Genomic DNA, 23585 nt, shown 5'->3' on the forward strand with positions numbered 1-23585 from the left:
TGCAAGTGGATATTTGGAGCCCTTTCAGGCCTTCGTTGGAAACGGGAATATCTTCCCATAAAAACTAAACAGAAGCGTTCTGTGAAACTGCTTTGTGTAGTATGAATCCAACTCACAGAGTTGAACACTTCTTTTGAAAGAGTAGTTTGGAAACACTCTTTTTGTAGAATCTGCAAGTGTTCATTTGGAGTGCTTTGAGGCCTATGGTGGAAAAGGAAATATCTTCACATAAAACCTAGACAGAAGCATTCTTTCAAACTTCTTTATGATGTGTGCATTCAACTCACAGAGTTGAACCTTCCTTTTCATGGAGAGGTTTGGAAAGAGTCTTTTTGCAGCATCTGCAAGTGGATATTTGGAGCTCTTTCAGGCCTTCGTTAGAAACGGGAATATCTTCCCATAAAAACTGGACAGAAGCATTCTCACAAACTGCTTTGTGATGTGTGTGTTTAACTCACATAGTTGAACCTTTCCTTTGCTAGAGCAGTTATGAAACACTCTTTTTGTAGAATCTGCAAGTGTTCATTTGGAGCGATTTGAGGCCTATGGTGGAAAAGGAAATATCTTCACTTGTAAACCAGGCAGAAGCATTCTCAGAAACCTCTTTATGATGTGTGCATTCAACTCGGAGAGAGAAGCCTTCCTTTTGATAGAGCAGTTTTGAAACTCTGTTTTTGCAGCATCTGCAAGTGGATATTTGGAGCCCCTTCAGGCCTTCGTTGGAAACGGGAATATCTTCCCATGAAAACTAAACAGAAGCGTTCTGTGAAACTGCTTTTTGTAGTATGAATCCAACTCACAGAGTTGAACACTTCTTTTGAAAGAGCAGTTTTGAAACACTCTTTTTGTAGAATCTGCAAGTGTTCATTTGGAGCGCTTTGAGGCCTATGGTGGAAAAGGAAATATCTTCACTTGTAAACCAGGCAGAAGCATTCTCAGAAACCTCTTTATGATGTGTGCATTCAACTCGGAGAGAGAAGCCTTCCTTTTGATAGAGCAGTTTTGAAACTCTGTTTTTGCAGCATCTGCAAGTGGATATTTGGAGCCCCTTCAGGCCTTCGTTGGAAACGGGAATATCTTCCCATAAAAACTAAACAGAAGCGTTCTGTGAAACTGCTTTGTGTAGTATGAATCCAACTCACAGAGTTGAACACTTCTTTTCAAAGAGCAGTTTTGAAACACTCTTTTTGTAGAATCTGCAAGTGTTCATTTGGAGCGTTTTGAGGCCTATGGTGGAAAAGGAAATATCTTCACATAAAACCTAGACAGAAGCATTCTTTGAAACTTCTTTATGATGTGTGCCTTCACCTCACAGAGTTGAACCTTCCTTTTCATGGAGCAGTTTGGAAAGAGTCTCTTTGCAGCATCTGCAAGTGGATATTTGGAGCCCTTTCAGGCCTTCGTTGGAAACGGGAATATCTTCCCATAAAAACTAAACAGAAGCGTTCTGTGAAACTGCTTTGTGTAGTATGAATCCAACTCACAGAGTTGAACACTTCTTTTGAAAGAGCAGTTTTGAAACACTCTTTTTGTAGAATCTGCAAGTGTTCATTTGGAGCGCTTTGAGGCCTATGGTGGAAAAGGAAATATCTTCACTTGTAAACCAGGCAGAAGCATTCTCAGAAACCTCTTTATGATGTGTGCATTCAACTCGGAGAGACAAGCCTTCCTTTTGATAGAGCAGTTTTGAAACTCTGTTTTTGCAGCATCTGCAAGTGGATATTTGGAGCCCCTTCAGGCCTTCGTTGGAAACGGGAATATCTTCCCATAAAAACTAAACAGAAGCGTTCTGTGAAACTGCTTTGTGTAGTATGAATCCAACTCACAGAGTTGAACACTTCTTTTCAAAGAGCAGTTTTGAAACACTCTTTTTGTAGAATCTGCAAGTGTTCATTTGGAGCGTTTTGAGGCCTATGGTTGAAAAGGAAATATCTTCACATAAAACCTAGACAGAAGCATTCTTTGAAACTTCTTTATGATGTGTGCCTTCACCTCACAGAGTTGAACCTTCCTTTTCATGGAGCAGTTTGGAAAGAGTCTCTTTGCAGCATCTGCAAGTGGATATTTGGAGCCCTTTCAGGCTTTCGTTGGAAACGGGAATATCTTCCCATAAAAACTAAACAGAAGCGTTCTGTGAAACTGCTTTGTGTAGTAGGAATCCAACTCACAGAGTTGAACACTTCTTTTGAAAGAGCAGTTTTGAAACACTCTTGTTGTAGAATCTGCAAGTGTTCATTTGGAGCGCTTTGAGGCCTATGGTGGAAAAGGAAATATCTGCACTTGTAAACCAGGCAGAAGCATTCTCAGAAACCTCTTTATGATGTGTGCATTCAACTCGGAGAGAGAAGCCTTCCTTTTGATAGAGCAGTTTTGAAACTCTGTTTTTGCAGCATCTGCAAGTGGATATTTGGAGCCCCTTCAGGCCTTCGTTGGAAACGGGAATATCTTCCCATAAAAACTAAACAGAAGCGTTCTGTGAAACTGCTTTGTGTAGTATGAATCCAACTCACAGAGTTGAACACTTCTTTTCAAAGAGCAGTTTTGAAACACTCTTTTTGTAGAATCTGCAAGTGTTCATTTGGAGCGTTTTGAGGCCTACGGTGGAAAAGGAAATATGTTCACATAAAACCTAGACAGAAGCATTCTTTGAAACTTCTTTATGATGTGTGCCTTCACCTCACAGAGTTGAACCTTCCTTTTCATGGAGCAGTTTGGAAAGAGTCTCTTTGCAGCATCTGCAAGTGGATATTTGGAGCCCTTTCAGGCCTTCGTTGGAAACGGGAATATCTTCCCATAAAAACTAAACAGAAGCGTTCTGTGAAACTGCTTTGTGTAGTATGAATCCAACTCACAGAGTTGAACACTTCTTTTGAAAGAGTAGTTTGGAAACACTCTTTTTGTAGAATCTGCAAGTGTTCATTTGGAGTGCTTTGAGGCCTATGGTGGAAAAGGAAATATCTTCACATAAAACCTAGACAGAAGCATTCTTTGAAACTTCTTTATGATGTGTGCATTCAACTCACAGAGTTGAACCTTCCTTTTCATGGAGAGGTTTGGAAAGAGTCTTTTTGCAGCATCTGAAAGTGGATATTTGGAGCTCTTTCAGGCCTTCGTTAGAAACGGGAATATCTTCCCATAAAAACTGGACAGAAGCATTCTCACAAACTGCTTTGTGATGTGTGTGTTTAACTCACATAGTTGAACCTTTCCTTTGCTAGAGCAGTTATGAAACACTCTTTTTGTAGAATCTGCAAGTGTTCATTTGGAGCGATTTGAGGCCTATGGTGGAAAAGGAAATATCTTCACTTGTAAACCAGGCAGAAGCATTCTCAGAAACCTCTTTATGATGTGTGCATTCAACTCGGAGAGAGAAGCCTTCCTTTTGATAGAGCAGTTTTGAAACTCTCTTTTTGCAGCATCTGCAAGTGGATATTTGGAGCCCCTTCAGGCCTTCGTTGGAAACGGGAATATCTTCCCATGAAAACTAAACAGAAGCGTTCTGTGAAACTGCTTTGTGTAGTATGAATCCAACTCACAGAGTTGAACACTTCTTTTCAAAGAGCAGTTTTGAAACACTCTTTTTGTAGAATCTGCAAGTGTTCATTTGGAGCGTTTTGAGGCCTATGGTGGAAAAGGAAATATGTTCACATAAAACCTAGACAGAAGCATTCTTTGAAACTTCTTTATGATATGTGCCTTCACCTCACAGAGTTGAACCTTCCTTTTCATGGAGCAGTTTGGAAAGAGTCTCTTTGCAGCATCTGCAAGTGGATATTTGGAGCCCTTTCAGGCCTTCGTTGGAAACGGGAATATCTTCCCATAAAAACTAAACAGAAGCGTTCTGTGAAACTGCTTTGTGTAGTATGAATCCAACTCACAGAGTTGAACACTTCTTTTGAAAGAGCAGTTTTGAAACACTCTTTTTGTAGAATCTGCAAGTGTTCATTTGGAGTGCTTTGAGGCCTATGGTGGAAAAGGAAATATCTTCACATAAAACCTAGACAGAAGCATTCTTGAAACTTCTTTATGATGTGTGCATTCAACTCACAGAGTTGAACCTTCCTTTTCATGGAGAGGTTTGGAAAGAGTCTTTTTGCAGCATCTGCAAGTGGATATTTGGAGCTCTTTCAGGCCTTCGTTAGAAACGGGAATATCTTCCCATAAAAACTGGACAGAAGCATTCTCACAAACTGCTTTGTGATGTGTGTGTTTATCTCACATAGTTGAACCTTTCCTTTGCTAGAGCAGTTATGAAACACTCTTTCTGTAGAATCTGCAAGTGTTCATTTGGAGCGCTTTGAGGCCTATGGTGGAAAAGGAAATATCTTCACTTGTAAACCAGGCAGAAGCATTCTCAGAAACCTCTTTATGATGTGTCCATTCAACTCGGAGAGAGAAGCCTTCCTTTTGGTAGAGCAGTTTTGAAACTCTGTTTTTGCAGCATCTGCAAGTGGATATTTGGAGCCCCTTCAGGCCTTCGTTGGAAACGGGAATATCTTCCCATAAAAACTAAACAGAAGCGTTCTGTGAAACTGCTTTGTGTAGTATGAATCCAACTCACAGAGTTGAACACTTCTTTTCAAAGAGCAGTTTTGAAACACTCTTTTTGTAGAATCTGCAAGTGTTCATTTGGAGCGTTTTGAGGCCTATGGTGGAAAAGGAAATATCTTCACATAAAACCTAGACAGAAGCATTCTTTGAAACTTCTTTATGATGTGTGCCTTCACCTCACAGAGTTGAACCTTCCTTTTCATGGAGCAGTTTGGAAAGAGTCTCTTTGCAGCATCTGCAAGTGGATATTTGGAGCCCTTTCAGGCTTTCGTTGGAAACGGGAATATCTTCCCATAAAAACTAAACAGAAGCGTTCTGTGAAACTGCTTTGTGTAGTATGAATCCAACTCACAGAATTGAACACTTCTTTTGAAAGAGCAGTTTTGAAACACTCTTGTTGTAGAATCTGCAAGTGTTCATTTGGAGCGCTTTGAGGCCTATGGTGGAAAAGGAAATATCTGCACTTGTAAACCAGGCAGAAGCATTCTCAGAAACCTCTTTATGATGTGTGCATTCAACTCGGAGAGAGAAGCCTTCCTTTTGATAGAGCAGTTTTGAAACTCTGTTTTTGCAGCATCTGCAAGTGGATATTTGGAGCCCCTTCAGGCCTTCGTTGGAAACGGGAATATCTTCCCATAAAAACTAAACAGAAGCGTTCTGTGAAACTGCTTTGTGTAGTATGAATCCAACTCACAGAGTTCAACACTTCTTTTCAAAGAGCAGTTTTGAAACACTCTTTTTGTAGAATCTGCAAGTGTTCATTTGGAGAGCTTTGAGGCCTATGGTGGAAAAGGAAATATCTTCACTTGTAAACCAGGCAGAAGCATTCTCAGAAACCTCTTTATGATGTGGGCATTCAACTCGGAGAGAGAAGCCTTCCTTTTGATAGAGCAGTTTTGAAACTCTGTTTTTGCAGCATCTGCAAGTGGATATTTGGAGCCCCTTCAGGCCTTCGTTGGAAACGGGAATATCTTCCCATAAAAACTAAACAGAAGCGTTCTGTGAAACTGCTTTGTGTAGTATGAATCCAACTCACAGAGTTGAACACTTCTTTTCAAAGAGCAGTTTTGAAACACTCTTTTTGTAGAATCTGCAAGTTTTCATTTGGAGTGCTTTGAGGCCTATGGTGGAAAAGGAAATATCTTCACATAAAACCTAGACAGAAGCATTCTTTGAAACTTCTTTATGATGTGTGCATTCAACTCACAGAGTTGAACCTTCCTTTTCATGGAGAGGTTTGGAAAGAGTCTTTTTGCAGCATCTGCAAGTGGATATTTGGAGCTCTTTCAGGCCTTCGTTAGAAACGGGAATATCTTCCCATAAAAACTGGACAGAAGCATTCTCACAAACTGCTTTGTGATGTGTGTGTTTAACTCACATAGTTGAACCTTTCCTTTGCTAGAGCAGTTATGAAACACTCTTTTTGTAGAATCTGCAAGTGTTCATTTGGAGCGCTTTGAGGCCTATGGTGGAAAAGAAAATATCTTCACTTGTAAACCAGGCAGAAGCATTCTCAGAAACCTCTTTATGATGTGTGCATTCAACTCGGAGAGAGAAGCCTTCCTTTTGATAGAGCAGTTTTGAAACTCTGTTTTTGCAGCATCTGCAAGTGGATATTTGGAGCCACTTCAGGCCTTTGTTGGAAACGGGAATATCTTCCCATAAAAACTAAACAGAAGCGTTCTGTGAAACTGCTTTGTGTAGTATGAATCCAACTCACAGAGTTGAACACTTCTTTTCAAAGAGCAGTTTTGAAACACTCTTTTTGTAGAATCTGCAAGTGTTCATTTGGAGCGCTTTGAGGCCTATGGTGGAAAAGGAAACATCTTCACTTGTAAACCAGGCAGAAGCATTCTCAGAAACCTCTTTATGATGTGTGCATTCAACTCGGAGAGAGAAGCCTTCCTTTTGATAGAGCCGTTTTGAAACTCTGTTTTTGCAGCATCTGCAAGTGGATATTTTGAGCCCCTTCAGGCCTTCGTTGGAAACGAGAATATCTTCCCATAAAAACTAAAGAGAAGCGTTCTGTGAAACTGCTTTGTGTAGTATGAATCCAACTCACAGAGTTGAACACTTCTTTTCAAAGAGCAGTTTTGAAACACTCTCTTTGTAGAATCTGCAAGTGTTCATTTGGAGCGCTTTGAGGCCTATGGTGGAAAAGGAAATATCTTCACATAAAACCTAGACAGAAGCATTCTTTGAAACTTTTTTATGATGTGTGCCTTCAACTCACAGAGTTGAACCTTCCTTTTCATGGAGCAGTTTGGAAAGAGTCTTTTTGCAGCATCTGCAAGTGGATATTTGGAGCCCTTTCAGGCCTTCGTTGGAAACGGGAATATCTTCCATAAAAACTAAACAGAAGCGTTCTGTGAAACTGCTTTGTGTAGTATGAATCCAACTCACAGAGTTGAACACTTCTTTTGAAAGAGCAGTTTTGAAACACTCTTTTTGTAGAATCTGCAAGTGTTCATTTGGAGCGCTTTGAGGCCTATGGTGGAAAAGGAAATATCTTCACTTCTAAACCAGGCAGAAGCATTCTCAGAAACCTCTTTATGATGTGTGCATTCAACTCGGAGAGAGAAGCCTTCCTTTTGATAGAGCAGTTTTGAAACTCTGTTTTTGCAGCATCTGCAAGTGGATATTTGGAGCCCCTTCAGGCCTTCGTTGGAAACGGGAATATCTTCCCATAAAAACTAAACAGAAGCGTTCTGTGAAACTGCTTTGTGTAGTATGAATCCAACTCACAGAGTTGAACACTTCTTTTCAAAGAGCAGTTTTGAAACACTCTCTTTGTAGAATCTGCAAGTGTTCATTTGGAGCGCTTTGAGGCCTATGGTGGAAAAGGAAATATCTTCACATAAAACCTAGACAGAAGCATTCTTTGAAACTTTTTTATGATGTGTGCCTTCAACTCACAGAGTTGAACCTTCCTTTTCATGGAGCAGATTGGAAAGAGTCTTTTTGCAGCATCTGCAAGTGGATATTTGGAGCCATTTCGGGCCTTCGTTGGAAACGGGAATATCTTCCCATAAAAACTAAACAGAAGCGTTCTGTGAAACTGCTTTGTGTAGTATGAATCCAACTCACAGAGTTGAACACTTCTATTGAAAGAGCAGTTTTGAAACACTCTTTTTGTAGAATCTGCAAGTTTTCATTTGGAGTGCTTTGAGGCCTATGGTGGAAAAGGAAATATCTTCACATAAAACCTAGACAGAAGCATTCTTTGAAACTTCTTTATGATGTGTGCATTCAACTCACAGAGTTGAACCTTCCTTTTCATGGAGAGGTTTGGAAAGAGTCTTTTTGCAGCATCTGCAAGTGGATATTTGGAGCTCTTTCAGGCCTTCCTTAGAAACGGGAATATCTTCCCATAAAAACTGGACAGAAGCATTCTCACAAACTGCTTTGTGATGTGTGTGTTTAACTCACATAGTTGAACCTTTCCTTTGCTAGAGCAGTTATGAAACACTCTTTTTGTAGGATCTGCAAGTGTTCATTTGGAGCGCTTTGAGGCCTATGGTGGAAAAGGAAATATCTTCACTTGTAAACCAGGCAGAAGCATTCTCAGAAACCTCTTTATGATGTGTGCATTCAACTCGGGAGAGAAGCCTTCCTTTTGATAGAGCAGTTTTGAAACTCTGTTTTTGCAGCATCTGCAAGTGGATATTTGGAGCCCCTTCAGGCCTTCGTTGGAAACGGGAATATCTTCCCATAAAAACTAAACAGAAGCGTTCTGTGAAACTGCTTTGTGTAGTATGAATCCAACTCACAGAGTTGAACACTTCTTTTCAAAGAGCAGTTTTGAAACACTCTTTTTGTAGAATCTGCAAGTGTTCATTTTGAGCGTTTTGAGGCCTATGGTGGAAAAGGAAATATCTTCACATAAAACCTAGACAGAAGCATTCTTTGAAACTTCTTTATGATATGTGCCTTCACCTCACAGAGTTGAACCTTCCTTTTCATGGAGCAGTTTGGAAAGAGTCTCTTTGCAGCATCTGCAAGTGGATATTTGGAGCCCTTTCAGGCTTTCGTTGGAAACGGGAATATCTTCCGATAAAAACTACACAGAAGCGTTCTGTGAAACTGCTTTGTGTAGTATGAATCCAACTCACAGAGTTGAACACTTCTTTTGAAAGAGCAGTTTTGAAACACTCTTTTTGTAGAATCTGCAAGTGTTCATTTGGAGCGCTTTGAGGCCTATGGTGGAAAAGGAAATATCTTCACTTGTAAACCAGGCAGAAGCATTCTCAGAAACCTCTTTATGATGTGTGCATTCAACTCGGAGAGAGAAGCCTTCCTTTTGATAGAGCAGTTTTGAAACTCTGTTTTTGCAGCATCTGCAAGTGGATATTTGGAGCCCCTTCAGGCCTTCGTTGGAAACGGGAATATCTTCCCATAAAAACTAAACAGAAGCGTTCTGTGAAACTGCTTTGTGTAGTATGAATCCAACTCACAGAGTTGAACACTTCTTTTCAAAGAGCAGTTTTGAAACACTCTTTTTGTAGAATCTGCAAGTGTTCCTTTGGAGCGTTTTGAGGCCTATGGTGGAAAAGGAAATATCTTCACATAAAACCTAGACAGAATCATTCTTTGAAACTTCTTTATGATGTGTGCCTTCACCTCACAGAGTTGAAAATTCCTTTTCATGGAGCAGTTTGGAAAGAGTCTCTTTGCAGCATCTGCAAGTGGATATTTGGAGCCCTTTCAGGCCTTCGTTGGAAACGGGAATATCTTCCCATAAAAACTAAACAGAAGCGTTCTGTGAAACTGCTTTGTGTAGTATGAATCCAACTCACAGAGTTGAACACTTCTTTTGAAAGAGCAGTTTTGAAACACTCTTTTTGTAGAATCTGCAAGTGTTCATTTGGAGTGCTTTGAGGCCTATGGTGGAAAAGGAAATATCTTCACATAAAACCTAGACAGAAGCATTCTTGAAACTTCTTTATGATGTGTGCATTCAACTCACAGAGTTGAACCTTCCTTTTCATGGAGAGGTTTGGAAACAGTCTTTTTGCAGCATCTGCCAGTGGATATTTGGAGCTCTTTCAGGCCTTCGTTAGAAACGGGAATATCTTCCCATAAAAACTGGACAGAAGCATTCTCACAAACTGCTTTGTGATGTGTGTGTTTAACTCACATAGTTGAACCTTTCCTTTGCTAGAGCAGTTATGAAACACTCTTTTTGTAGAATCTGCAAGTGTTCATTTGGAGCGCTTTGAGGCCTATGGTGGAAAAGGAAATATCTTCACTTGTAAACCAGGCAGAAGCATTCTCAGAAACCTCTTTATGATGTGTCCATTCAACTCGGAGAGAGAAGCCTTCCTTTTGATAGAGCAGTTTTGAAACTCTGTTTTTGCAGCATCTGCAAGTGGATATTTGGAGCCCCTTCAGGCCTTCGTTGGAAACGGGAATATCTTCCCATAAAAACTAAACAGAAGCGTTCTGTGAAACTGCTTTGTGTAGTATGAATCCAACTCACAGAGTTGAACACTTCTTTTCAAAGAGCAGTTTTGAAACACTCTTTTTGTAGAATCTGCAAGTGTTCATTTGGAGCGTTTTGAGGCCTATGGTGGAAAAGGAAATATCTTCACATAAAACCTAGACAGAAGCATTCTTTGAAACTTCTTTATGATGTGTGCCTTCACCTCACAGAGTTGAACCTTCCTTTTCATGGAGCAGTTTGGAAAGAGTCTCTTTGCAGCATCTGCAAGTGGATATTTGGAGCCCTTTCAGGCCTTCGTTGGAAACGGGAATATCTTCCCATAAAAACTAAACAGAAGCGTTCTGTGAAACTGCTTTGTGTAGTATGAATCCAACTCACAGAGTTGAACACTTCTTTTGAAAGAGCAGTTTTGAAACACTCTTTTTGTAGAATCTGCAAGTGTTCATTTGGAGCGCTTTGAGGCCTATGGTGGAAAAGGAAATATCTTCACTTGTAAACCAGGCAGAAGCATTCTCAGAAACCTCTTTATGATGTGTGCATTCAACTCGGAGAGAGAAGCCTTCCTTTTGATAGAGCAGTTTTGAAACTCTGTTTTTGCAGCATCTGCAAGTGGATATTTGGAGCCCCTTCAGGCCTTCGTTGGAAACGGGAATATCTTCCCATAAAAACTAAACAGAAGCGTTCTGTGAAACTGCTTTGTGTAGTATGAATCCAACTCACAGAGTTGAACACTTCTTTTCAAAGAGCAGTTTTGAAACACTCTTTTTGTAGAATCTGCAAGTGTTCATTTGGAGCGTTTTGAGGCCTATGGTGGAAAAGGAAATATCTTCACATAAAACCTAGACAGAAGCATTCTTTGAAACTTCTTTATGATGTGTGCCTTCACCTCACAGAGTTGAACTTTCCTTTTCATGGAGCAGTTTGGAAAGAGTCTCTTTGCAGCATCTGCAAGTGGATATTTGGAGCCCTTTCAGGCTTTCGTTGGAAACGGGAATATCTTCCCATAAAAACTAAACAGAAGCGTTCTGTGAAACTGCTTTGTGTAGTATGAATCCAACTCACAGAGTTGAACACTTCTTTTGAAAGAGCAGTTTTGAAACACTCTTTTTCTAGAATCTGCAAGTGTTCATTTGGAGCGCTTTGAGGCCTATGGTGGAAAAGGAAATATCTGCACTTGTAAACCAGGCAGAAGCCTTCTCAGAAACCTCTTTATGATGTGTGCATTCAACTCGGAGAGAGAAGCCTTCCTTTTGATAGAGCAGTTTTGAAACTCTGTTTTTGCAGCATCTGCAAGTGGATATTTGGAGCCCCTTCAGGCCTTCGTTGGAAACGGGAATATCTTCCCATAAAAACTAAACAGAAGCGTTCTGTGAAACTGCTTTGTGTAGTATGAATCCAACTCACAGAGTTGAACACTTCTTTTCAAAGAGCAGTTTTGAAACACTCTTTTTGTAGAATCTGCAAGTGTTCATTTGGAGCGTTTTGAGGCCTACGGTGGAAAAGGAAATATGTTCACATAAAACCTAGACAGAAGCATTCTTTGAAACTTCTTTATGATGTGTGCCTTCACCTCACAGAGTTGAACCTTCCTTTTCATGGAGCAGTTTGGAAAGAGTCTCTTTGCAGCATCTGCAAGTGGATATTTGGAGCCCTTTCAGGCCTTCGTTGGAAACGGGAATATCTTCCCACAAAAACTAAACAGAAGCGTTCTGTGAAACTGCTTTGTGTAGTATGAATCCAACTCACAGAGTTGAACACTTCTTTTGAAAGAGTAGTTTGGAAACACTCTTTTTGTAGAATCTGCAAGTGTTCATTTGGAGTGCTTTGAGGCCTATGGTTGAAAAGGAAATATCTTCACATAAAACCTAGACAGAAGCATTCTTTGAAACTTCTTTATGATGTGTGCATTCAACTCACAGAGTTGAACCTTCCTTTTCATGGAGAGGTTTGGAAAGAGTCTTTTTGCAGCATCTGCAAGTGGATATTTGGAGCTCTTTCAGGCCTTCGTTAGAAACGGGAATATCTTCCCATAAAAACTGGACAGAAGCATTCTCACAAACTGCTTTGTGATGTGTGTGTTTAACTCACATAGTTGAACCTTTCCTTTGCTAGAGCAGTTATGAAACACTCTTTTTGTAGAATCTGCAAGTGTTCATTTGGAGCGATTTGAGGCCTATGGTGGAAAAGGAAATATCTTCACTTGTAAACCAGGCAGAAGCATTCTCAGAAACCTCTTTATGATGTGTGCATTCAACTCGGAGAGAGAAGCCTTCCTTTTGATAGAGCAGTTTTGAAACTCTGTTTTTGCAGCATCTGCAAGTGGATATTTGGAACCCCTTCAGGCCTTCGTTGGAAACGGGAATATCTTCCCATGAAAACTAAACAGAAGCGTTCTGTGAAACTGCTTTGTGTAGTATGAATCCAACTCACAGAGTTGAACACTTCTTTTGAAAGAGCAGTTTTGAAACACTCTTTTTGTAGAATCTGCAAGTGTTCATTTGGAGTGCTTTGAGGCCTATGGTGGAAAAGGAAATATCTTCACATAAAACCTAGACAGAAGCATTCTTGAAACTTCTTTATGATGTGTGCATTCAACTCACAGAGTTGAACCTTCCTTTTCATGGAGAGGTTTGGAAAGAGTCTTTTTGCAGCATCTGCAAGTGGATATTTGGAGCTCTTTCAGGCCTTCGTTAGAAACGGGAATATCTTCCCATAAAAACTGGACAGAAGCATTCTCACAAACTGCTTTGTGATGTGTGTGTTTAACTTACATAGTTGAACCTTTCCTTTGCTAGAGCAGTTATGAAACACTCTTTTTGTAGAATCTGCAAGTGTTCATTTGGAGCGCTTTGAGGCCTATGGTGGAAAAGGAAATATCTTCACTTGTAAACCAGGCAGAAGCATTCTCAGAAACCTCTTTATGATGTGTCCATTCAACTCGGAGAGAGAAGCCTTCCTTTTGATAGAGCAGTTTTGAAACTCTGTTTTTGCAGCATCTGCAAGTGGATATTTGGAGCCCCTTCATGCCTTCGTTGGAAACGGGAATATCTTCCCATAAAAACTAAACAGAAGCGTTCTGTGAAACTGCTTTGTGTAGTATGAATCCAACTCACAGAGTTGAACACTTCTTTTCAAAGAGCAGTTTTGAAACACTCTTTTTGTAGAATCTGCAAGTGTTCATTTGGAGCGTTTTGAGGCCTATGGTGGAAAAGGAAATATCTTCACATAAAACCTAGACAGAAGCATTCTTTGAAACTTCTTTATGATGTGTGCCTTCACCTCACAGAGTTGAACCTTCCTTTTCATGGAGCAGTTTGGAAAGAGTCTCTTTGCAGCATCTGCAAGTGGATATTTGGAGCCCTTTCAGGCCTTCGTTGGAAACGGGAATATCTTCCCATAAAAACTAAACAGAAGCGTTCTGTGAAACTGCTTTGTGTAGTATGAATCCAACTCACAGAGTTGAACACTTCTTTTGAAAGAGCAGTTTTGAAACACTCTTTTTGTAGAATCTGCAAGTGTTCATTTGGAGCGCTTTGAGGCCTATGGTGGAAAAGGAAATATCTTCACTTGTAAACCAGGCAGAAGCATTCTCAGAAACCTCTTTATGATGTGTGCATTCAACTCGGAGAGAGAAGCCTTCCTTTTGATAGAGCAGTTTTGAAACTCTGTTTTTGCAGCATCTGCAAGTGGATATTTGGAGCCCCTTCAGGCCTTCGTTGGAAACGGGAATATCTTCCCATAAAAACTAAACAGAAGCGTTCTGTGAAACTGCTTTGTGTAGTATGAATCCAACTCACAGAGTTGAACACTTCTTTTCAAAGAGCAGTTTTGAAACACTCTTTTTGTAGAATCTGCAAGTGTTCATTTGGAGCGTTTTGAGGCCTATGGTTGAAAAGGAAATATCTTCACATAAAACCTAGACAGAAGCATTCTTTGAAACTTCTTTATGATGTGTGCCTTCACCTCACAGAGTTGAACCTTCCTTTTCATGGAGCAGTTTGGAAAGAGTCACTTTGCAGCATCTGCAAGTGGATATTTGGAGCCCTTTCAGGCTTTCATTGGAAACGGGAATATCTTCCCATAAAAACTAAACAGAAGCGTTCTGTGAAACTGCTTTGTGTAGTATGAATCCAACTCACAGAGTTGAACACTTCTTTTGAAAGAGCAGTTTTGAAACACTCTTGTTTTAGAATCTGCAAGTGTTCATTTGGAGCGCTTTGAGGCCTATGGTGGAAAAGGAAATATCTGCACTTGTAAACCAGGCAGAAGCATTCTCAGAAACCTCTTTATGATGTGTGCATTCAACTCGGAGAGAGAAGCCTTCCTTTTGATAGAGCAGTTTTGAAACTCTGTTTTTGCAGCATCTGCAAGTGGATATTTGGAGCCCCTTCAGGCCTTCGTTGGAAACGGGAATATCTTCCCATAAAAACTAAACAGAAGCGTTCTGTGAAACTGCTTTGTGTAGTATGAATCCAACTCACAGAGTTGAACACTTCTTTTCAAAGAGCAGTTTGGAAACACTCTTTTTGTAGAATCTGCAAGTGTTCATTTGGAGTGCTTTGAGGCCTATGGTTGAAAAGGAAATATCTTCACATAAAACCTAGACAGAAGCATTCTTTGAAACTTCTTTATGATGTGTGCATTCAACTCACAGAGTTGAACCTTCCTTTTCATGGAGAGGTTTGGAAAGAGTCTTTTTGCAGCATCTGCAAGTGGATATTTGGAGCTCTTTCAGGCCTTCGTTAGAAACGGGAATATCTTCCCATAAAAACTGGACAGAAGCATTCTCACAAACTGCTTTGTGATGTGTGTGTTTAACTCACATAGTTGAACCTTTCCTTTGCTAGAGCAGTTATGAAACACTCTTTTTGTAGAATCTGCAAGTGTTCATTTGGAGCGATTTGAGGCCTATGGTGGAAAAGGAAATATCTTCACTTGTAAACCAGGCAGAAGCATTCTCAGAAACCTCTTTATGATGTGTGCATTCAACTCGGAGAGAGAAGCCTTCCTTTTGATAGAGCAGTTTTGAAACTCTGTTTTTGCAGCATCTGCAAGTGGATATTTGGAGCCCCTTCAGGCCTTCGTTGGAAACGGGAATATCTTCCCATGAAAACTAAACAGAAGCGTTCTGTGAAACTGCTTTGTGTAGTATGAATCCAACTCACAGAGTTGAACACTTCTTTTCAAAGAGCAGTTTTGAAACACTCTTTTTGTAGAATCTGCAAGTGTTCATTTGGAGCGTTTTGACGCCTATGGTGGAAAAGGAAATATCTTCACATAAAACCTAGACAGAAGCATTCTTTGAAACTTCTTTATGATATGTGCCTTCACCTCACAGAGTTGAACCTTCCTTTTCATGGAGCAGTTTGGAAAGAGTCTTTTTGCAGCATCTGCAAGTGGATATTTGGAGCCCTTTCAGGCCTTCGTTGGAAACGGGAATATCTTCCATAAAAACTAAACAGAAGCGTTCTGTGAAACTGCTTTGTGTAGTATGAATCCAACTCACAGAGTTGAACACTTCTTTTGAAAGAGCAGTTTTGAAACACTCTTTTTGTAGAATCTGCAAGTGTTCATTTGGAGCGCTTTGAGGCCTATGGTGGAAAAGGAAATATCTTCACTTCTAAACCAGGCAGAAGCATTCTCAGAAACCTCTTTATGATGTGTGCATTCAACTCGGAGAGAGAAGCCTTCCTTTTGATAGAGCAGTTTTGAAACTCTGTTTTTGCAGCATCTGCAAGTGGATATTTGGAGCCCCTTCAGGCCTTCGTTGGAAACGGGAATATCTTCCCATAAAAACTAAACAGAAGCGTTCTGTGAAACTGCTTTGTGTAGTATGAATCCAACTCACAGAGTTGAACACTTCTTTTCAAAGAGCAGTTTTGAAACACTCTCTTTGTAGAATCTGCAAGTGTTCATTTGGAGCGCTTTTAGGCCTATGGTGGAAAAGGAAATATCTTCACATAAAACCTAGACAGAAGCATTCTTTGAAACTTTTTTATGATGTGTGCCTTCAACTCACAGAGTTGAACCTTCCTTTTCATGGAGCAGATTGGAAAGAGTCTTTTTGCAGCATCTGCAAGTGGATATTTGGAGCCATTTCGGGCCTTCGTTGGAAACGGGAATATCTTCCCATAAAAACTAAACAGAAGCGTTCTGTGAAACTGCTTTGTGTAGTATGAATCCAACTCACAGAGTTGAACACTTCTATTGAAAGAGCAGTTTTGAAACACTCTTTTTGTAGAATCTGCAAGTTTTCATTTGGAGTGCTTTGAGGCCTATGGTGGAAAAGGAAATATCTTCACATAAAACCTAGACAGAAGCATTCTTTGAAACTTCTTTATGATGTGTGCATTCAACTCACAGAGTTGAACCTTCCTTTTCATGGAGAGGTTTGGAAAGAGTCTTTTTGCAGCATCTGCAAGTGGATATTTGGAGCTCTTTCAGGCCTTCCTTAGAAACGGGAATATCTTCCCATAAAAACTGGACAGAAGCATTCTCACAAACTGCTTTGTGATGTGTGTGTTTAACTCACATAGTTGAACCTTTCCTTTGCTAGAGCAGTTATGAAACACTCTTTTTGTAGGATCTGCAAGTGTTCATTTGGAGCGCTTTGAGGCCTATGGTGGAAAAGGAAATATCTTCACTTGTAAACCAGGCAGAAGCATTCTCAGAAACCTCTTTATGATGTGTGCATTCAACTCGGAGAGAGAAGCCTTCCTTTTGATAGAGCAGTTTTGAAACTCTGTTTTTGCAGCATCTGCAAGTGGATATTTGGAGCTCCTTCAGGCCTTCGTTGGAAACGGGAATATCTTCCCATAAAAACTAAACAGAAGCGTTCTGTGAAACTGCTTTGTGTAGTATGAATCCAACTCACAGAGTTGAACACTTCTTTTCAAAGAGCAGTTTTGAAACACTCTTTTTGTAGAATCTGCAAGTGTTCATTTGGAGCGTTTTGACGCCTATGGTGGAAAAGGAAATATCTTCACATAAAACCTAGACAGAAGCATTCTTTGAAACTTCTTTATGATATGTGCCTTCACCTCACAGAGTTGAACCTTCCTTTTCATGGAGCAGTTTGGAAAGAGTCTCTTTGCAGCATCTGCAAGTGGATATTTGGAGCCCTTTCAGGCTTTCGTTGGAAACGGGAATATCTTCCGATAAAAACTAAACAGAAGCGTTCTGTGAAACTGCTTTGTGTAGTATGAATCCAACTCACAGAGTTGAACACTTCTTTTGAAAGAGCAGTTTTGAAACACTCTTTTTGTAGAATCTGCAAGTGTTCATTTGGAGCGCTTTGAGGCCTATGGTGGAAAAGGAAATATCTTCAGTTGTAAACCAGGCAGAAGCATTCTCAGAAACCTCTTTATGATGTGTGCATTCAACTCGGAGAGAGAAGCCTTCCTTTTGATAGAGCAGTTTTGAAACTCTGTTTTTGCAGCATCTGCAAGTGGATATTTGGAGCCCCTTCAGGCCTTCGTTGGAAACGGGAATATCTTCCCATAAAAACTAAACAGAAGCGTTCTGTGAAACTGCTTTGTGTAGTATGAATCCAACTCACAAAGTTGAACACTTCTTTTCAAAGAGCAGTTTTGAAACACTCTTTTTGTAGAATCTGCAAGTGTTCCTTTGGAGCGTTTTGAGGCCTATGGTGGAAAAGGAAATATCTTCACATAAAACCTAGACAGAAGCATTCTTTGAAACTTCTTTATGATGTGTGCCTTCACCTCACAGAGTTGAAAATTCCTTTTCATGGAGCAGTTTGGAAAGAGTCTCTTTGCAGCATCTGCAAGTGGATATTTGGAGCCCTTTCAGGCCTTCGTTGGAAACGGGAATATCTTCCCATAAAAACTAAACAGAAGCGTTATGTGAAACTGCTTTGTGTAGTATGAATCCAACTCACAGAGTTGAACACTTCTTTTGAAAGAGCAGTTTTGAAACACTCTTTTTGTAGAATCTGCAAGTGTTCATTTGGAGTGCTTTGAGGCCTATGGTGGAAAAGGAAATATCTTCACATAAAACCTAGACAGAAGCATTCTTGAAACTTCTTTATGATGTGTGCATTCAACTCACAGAGTTGAACCTTCCTTTTCATGGAGAGGTTTGGAAAGAGTCTTTTTGCAGCATCTGCCAGTGGATATTTGGAGCTCTTTCAGGCCTTCGTTAGAAACGGGAATATCTTCCCATAAAAACTGGACAGAAGCATTCTCACAAACTGCTTTGTGATGTGTGTGTTTAACTCACATAGTTGAACCTTTCCTTTGCTAGAGCAGTTATGAAACACTCTTTTTGTAGAATCTGCAAGTGTTCATTTGGAGCGCTTTGAGGCCTATGGTGGAAAAGGAAATATCTTCACTTGTAAACCAGGCAGAAGCATTCTCAGAAACCTCTTTATGATGTGTCCATTCAACTCGGAGAGAGAAGCCTTCCTTTTGATAGAGCAGTTTTGAAACTCTGTTTTTGCAGCATCTGCAAGTGGATATTTGGAGCCCCTTCAGGCCTTCGTTGGAAACGGGAATATCTTCCCATAAAAACTAAACAGAAGCGTTCTGTGAAACTGCTTTGTGTAGTATGAATCCAACTCACAGAGTTGAACACTTCTTTTCAAAGAGCAGTTTTGAAACACTCTTTTTGTAGAATCTGCAAGTGTTCATTTGGAGCGTTTTGAGGCCTATGGTGGAAAAGGAAATATCTTCACATAAAACCTAGACAGAAGCATTCTTTGAAACTTCTTTATGATGTGTGCCTTCACCTCACAGAGTTGAACCTTCCTTTTCATGGAGCAGTTTGGAAAGAGTCTCTTTGCAGCATCTGCAAGTGGATATTTGGAGCCCTTTCAGGCCTTCGTTGGAAACGGGAATATCTTCCCATAAAAACTAAACAGAAGCGTTCTGTGAAACTGCTTTGTGTAGTATGAATCCAACTCACAGAGTTGAACACTTCTTTTGAAAGAGCAGTTTTGAAACACTCTTTTTGTAGAATCTGCAAGTGTTCATTTGGAGCGCTTTGAGGCCTATGGTGGAAAAGGAAATATCTTCACTTGTAAACCAGGCAGAAGCATTCTCAGAAACCTCTTTATGATGTGTGCATTCAACTCGGAGAGAGAAGCCTTCCTTTTGATAGAGCAGTTTTGAAACTCTGTTTTTGCAGCATCTGCAAGTGGATATTTGGAGCCCCTTCAGGCCTTCGTTGGAAACGGGAATATCTTCCCATAAAAACTAAACAGAAGCGTTCTGTGAAACTGCTTTGTGTAGTATGAATCCAACTCACAGAGTTGAACACTTCTTTTCAAAGAGCAGTTTTGAAACACTCTTTTTGTAGAATCTGCAAGTGTTCATTTGGAGCGTTTTGAGGCCTATGGTTGAAAAGGAAATATCTTCACATAAAACCTAGACAGAAGCATTCTTTGAAACTTCTTTATGATGTGTGCCTTCACCTCACAGAGTTGAACCTTCCTTTTCATGGAGCAGTTTGGAAAGAGTCTCTTTGCAGCATCTGCAAGTGGATATTTGGAGCCCTTTCAGGCTTTCGTTGGAAACGGGAATATCTTCCCATAAAAACTAAACAGAAGCGTTCTGTGAAACTGCTTTGTGTAGTATGAATCCAACTCACAGAGTTGAACACTTCTTTTGAAAGAGCAGTTTTGAAACACTCTTTTTCTAGAATCTGCAAGTGTTCATTTGGAGCGCTTTGAGGCCTATGGTGGAAAAGGAAATATCTGCACTTGTAAACCAGGCAGAAGCATTCTCAGAAACCTCTTTATGATGTGTGCATTCAACTCGGAGAGAGAAGCCTTCCTTTTGATAGAGCAGTTTTGAAACTCTGTTTTTGCAGCATCTGCAAGTGGATATTTGGAGCCCCTTCAGGCCTTCGTTGGAAACGGGAATATCTTCCCATAAAAACTAAACAGAAGCGTTCTGTGAAACTGCTTTGTGTAGTATGAATCCAACTCACAGAGTTGAACACTTCTTTTCAAAGAGCAGTTTTGAAACACTCTTTTTGTAGAATCTGCAAGTGTTCATTTGGAGCGTTTTGAGGCCTACGGTGGAAAAGGAAATATGTTCACATAAAACCTAGACAGAAGCATTCTTTGAAACTTCTTTATGATGTGTGCCTTCACCTCACAGAGTTGAACCTTCCTTTTCATGGAGCAGTTTGGAAAGAGTCTCTTTGCAGCATCTGCAAGTGGATATTTGGAGCCCTTTCAGGCCTTCGTTGGAAACGGGAATATCTTCCCATAAAAACTAAACAGAAGCGTTCTGTGAAACTGCTTTGTGTAGTATGAATCCAACTCACAGAGTTGAACACTTCTTTTGAAAGAGTAGTTTGGAAACACTCTTTTTGTAGAATCTGCAAGTGTTCATTTGGAGTGCTTTGAGGCCTATGGTTGAAAAGGAAATATCTTCACATAAAACCTAGACAGAAGCATTCTTTGAAACTTCTTTATGATGTGTGCATTCAACTCACAGAGTTGAACCTTCCTTTTCATGGAGAGGTTTGGAAAGAGTCTTTTTGCAGCATCTGCAAGTGGATATTTGGAGCTCTTTCAGGCCTTCGTTAGAAACGGGAATATCTTCCCATAAAAACTGGACAGAAGCATTCTCACAAACTGCTTTGTGATGTGTGTGTTTAACTCACATAGTTGAACCTTTCCTTTGCTAGAGCAGTTATGAAACACTCTTTTTGTAGAATCTGCAAGTGTTCATTTGGAGCGATTTGAGGCCTATGGTGGAAAAGGAAATATCTTCACTTGTAAACCAGGCAGAAGCATTCTCAGAAACCTCTTTATGATGTGTGCATTCAACTCGGAGAGAGAAGCCTTCCTTTTGATAGAGCAGTTTTGAAACTCTGTTTTTGCAGCATCTGCAAGTGGATATTTGGAGCCCCTTCAGGCCTTCGTTGGAAACGGGAATATCTTCCCATGAAAACTAAACAGAAGCGTTCTGTGAAACTGCTTTGTGTAGTATGAATCCAACTCACAGAGTTGAACACTTCTTTTCAAAGAGCAGTTTTGAAACACTCTTTTTGTAGAATCTGCAAGTGTTCATTTGGAGCGTTTTGAGGCCTATGGTGGAAAAGGAAATATGTTCACATAAAACCTAGACAGAAGCATTCTTTGAAACTTCTTTATGATATGTGCCTTCACCTCACAGAGTTGAACCTTCCTTTTCATGGAGCAGTTTGGAAAGAGTCTCTTTGCAGCATCTGCAAGTGGATATTTGGAGCCCTTTCAGGCCTTCGTTGGAAACGGGAATATCTTCCCATAAAAACTAAACAGAAGCGTTCTGTGAAACTGCTTTGTGTAGTATGAATCCAACTCACAGAGTTGAACACTTCTTTTGAAAGAGCAGTTTTGAAACACTCTTTTTGTAGAATCTGCAAGTGTTCATTTGGAGTGCTTTGAGGCCTATGGTGGAAAAGGAAATATCTTCACATAAAACCTAGACAGAAGCATTCTTGAAACTTCTTTATGATGTGTGCATTCAACTCACAGAGTTGAACCTTCCTTTTCATGGAGAGGTTTGGAAAGAGTCTTTTTGCAGCATCTGCAAGTGGATATTTGGAGCTCTTTCAGGCCTTCGTTAGAAACGGGAATATCTTCCCATAAAAACTGGACAGAAGCATTCTCACAAACTGCTTTGTGATGTGTGTGTTTAACTTACATAGTTGAACCTTTCCTTTGCTAGAGCAGTTATGAAACACTCTTTTTGTAGAATCTGCAAGTGTTCATTTGGAGCGCTTTGAGGCCTATGGTGGAAAAGGAAATATCTTCACTTGTAAACCAGGCAGAAGCATTCTCAGAAACCCCTTTATGATGTGTCCATTCAACTCGGAGAGAGAAGCCTTCCTTTTGATAGAGCAGTTTTGAAACTCTGTTTTTGCAGCATCTGCAAGTGGATATTTGGAGCCCCTTCAGGCCTTCGTTGGAAACGGGAATATCTTCCCATAAAAACTAAACAGAAGCGTTCTGTGAAACTGCTTTGTGTAGTATGAATCCAACTCACAGAGTTGAACACTTCTTTTCAAAGAGCAGTTTTGAAACACTCTTTTTGTAGAATCTGCAAGTGTTCATTTGGAGCGTTTTGAGGCCTATGGTGGAAAAGGAAATATCTTCACATTAAACCTAGACAGAAGCATTCTTTGAAACTTCTTTATGATGTGTGCCTTCACCTCACAGAGTTGAACCTTCCTTTTCATGGAGCAGTTTGGAAAGAGTCTCTTTGCAGCATCTGCAAGTGGATATTTGGAGCCCTTTCAGGCCTTCGTTGGAAACGGGAATATCTTCCCATAAAAACTAAACAGAAGCGTTCTGTGAAACTGCTTTGTGTAGTATGAATCCAACTCACAGAGTTGAACACTTCTTTTGAAAGAGCAGTTTTGAAACACTCTTTTTGTAGAATCTGCAAGTGTTCATTTGGAGCGCTTTGAGGCCTATGGTGGAAAAGGAAATATCTTCACTTGTAAACCAGGCAGAAGCATTCTCAGAAACCTCTTTATGATGTGTGCATTCAACTCGGAGAGAGAAGCCTTCCTTTTGATAGAGCAGTTTTGAAACTCTGTTTTTGCAGCATCTGCAAGTGGATATTTGGAGCCCCTTCAGGCCTTCGTTGGAAACGGGAATATCTTCCCATAAAAACTAAACAGAAGCGTTCTGTGAAACTGCTTTGTGTAGTATGAATCCAACTCACAGAGTTGAACACTTCTTTTCAAAGAGCAGTTTTGAAACACTCTTTTTGTAGAATCTGCAAGTTTTCATTTGGAGCGTTTTGAGGCCTATGGTGGAAAAGGAAATATCTTCACATAAAACCTAGACAGAAGCATTCTTTGAAACTTCTTTATGATGTGTGCCTTCACCTCACAGAGTTGAACCTTCCTATTCATGGAGCAGTTTGGAAAGAGTCTCTTTGCAGCATCTGCAAGTGGATATTTGGAGCCCTTTCAGGCCTTCGTTGGAAACGGGAATATCTTCCCATAAAAATTAAACAGAAGTGTTCTGTGAAACTGCTTTGTGTAGTATGAATCCAACTCACAGAGTTCAACACTTCTTTTCAAAGAGCAGTTTTGAAACACTCTCTTTGTAGAATCTGCAAGTGTTCATTTGGAGCGCTTTGAGGCCTATGGTGGAAAAGGAAATATCTTCACTTGTAAACCAGGCAGAAGCATTCTCAGAAACCTCTTTATGATGTGTGCATTCAACTCGGAGAGAGAAGCCTTCCTTTTGATAGAGCAGTTTTGAAACTCTGTTTTTGCAGCATCTGCAAGTGGATATTTGGAGCCCCTTCAGGCCTTCGTTGGAAACGGGAATATCTTCCCATAAAAACTAAACAGAAGCGTTCTGTGAAACTGCTTTGTGTAGTATGAATCCAACTCACAGAGTTGAACACTTCTTTTCAAAGAGCAGTTTTGAAACACTCTTTTTGTAGAATCTGCAAGTGTTCATTTGGAGCGTTTTGAGGCCTACGGTGGAAAAGGAAATATGTTCACATAAAACCTAGACAGAAGCATTCTTTGAAACTTCTTTATGATGTGTGCCTTCACCTCACAGAGTTGAACCTTCCTTTTCATGGAGCAGTTTGGAAAGAGTCTCTTTGCA

The sequence above is a fragment of the Pongo pygmaeus genome, chromosome 20 (genome assembly GCF_028885625.2).
Source record: "Pongo pygmaeus isolate AG05252 chromosome 20, NHGRI_mPonPyg2-v2.0_pri, whole genome shotgun sequence".
Classification (NCBI taxonomy): Eukaryota; Metazoa; Chordata; class Mammalia; order Primates; family Hominidae; genus Pongo; species Pongo pygmaeus.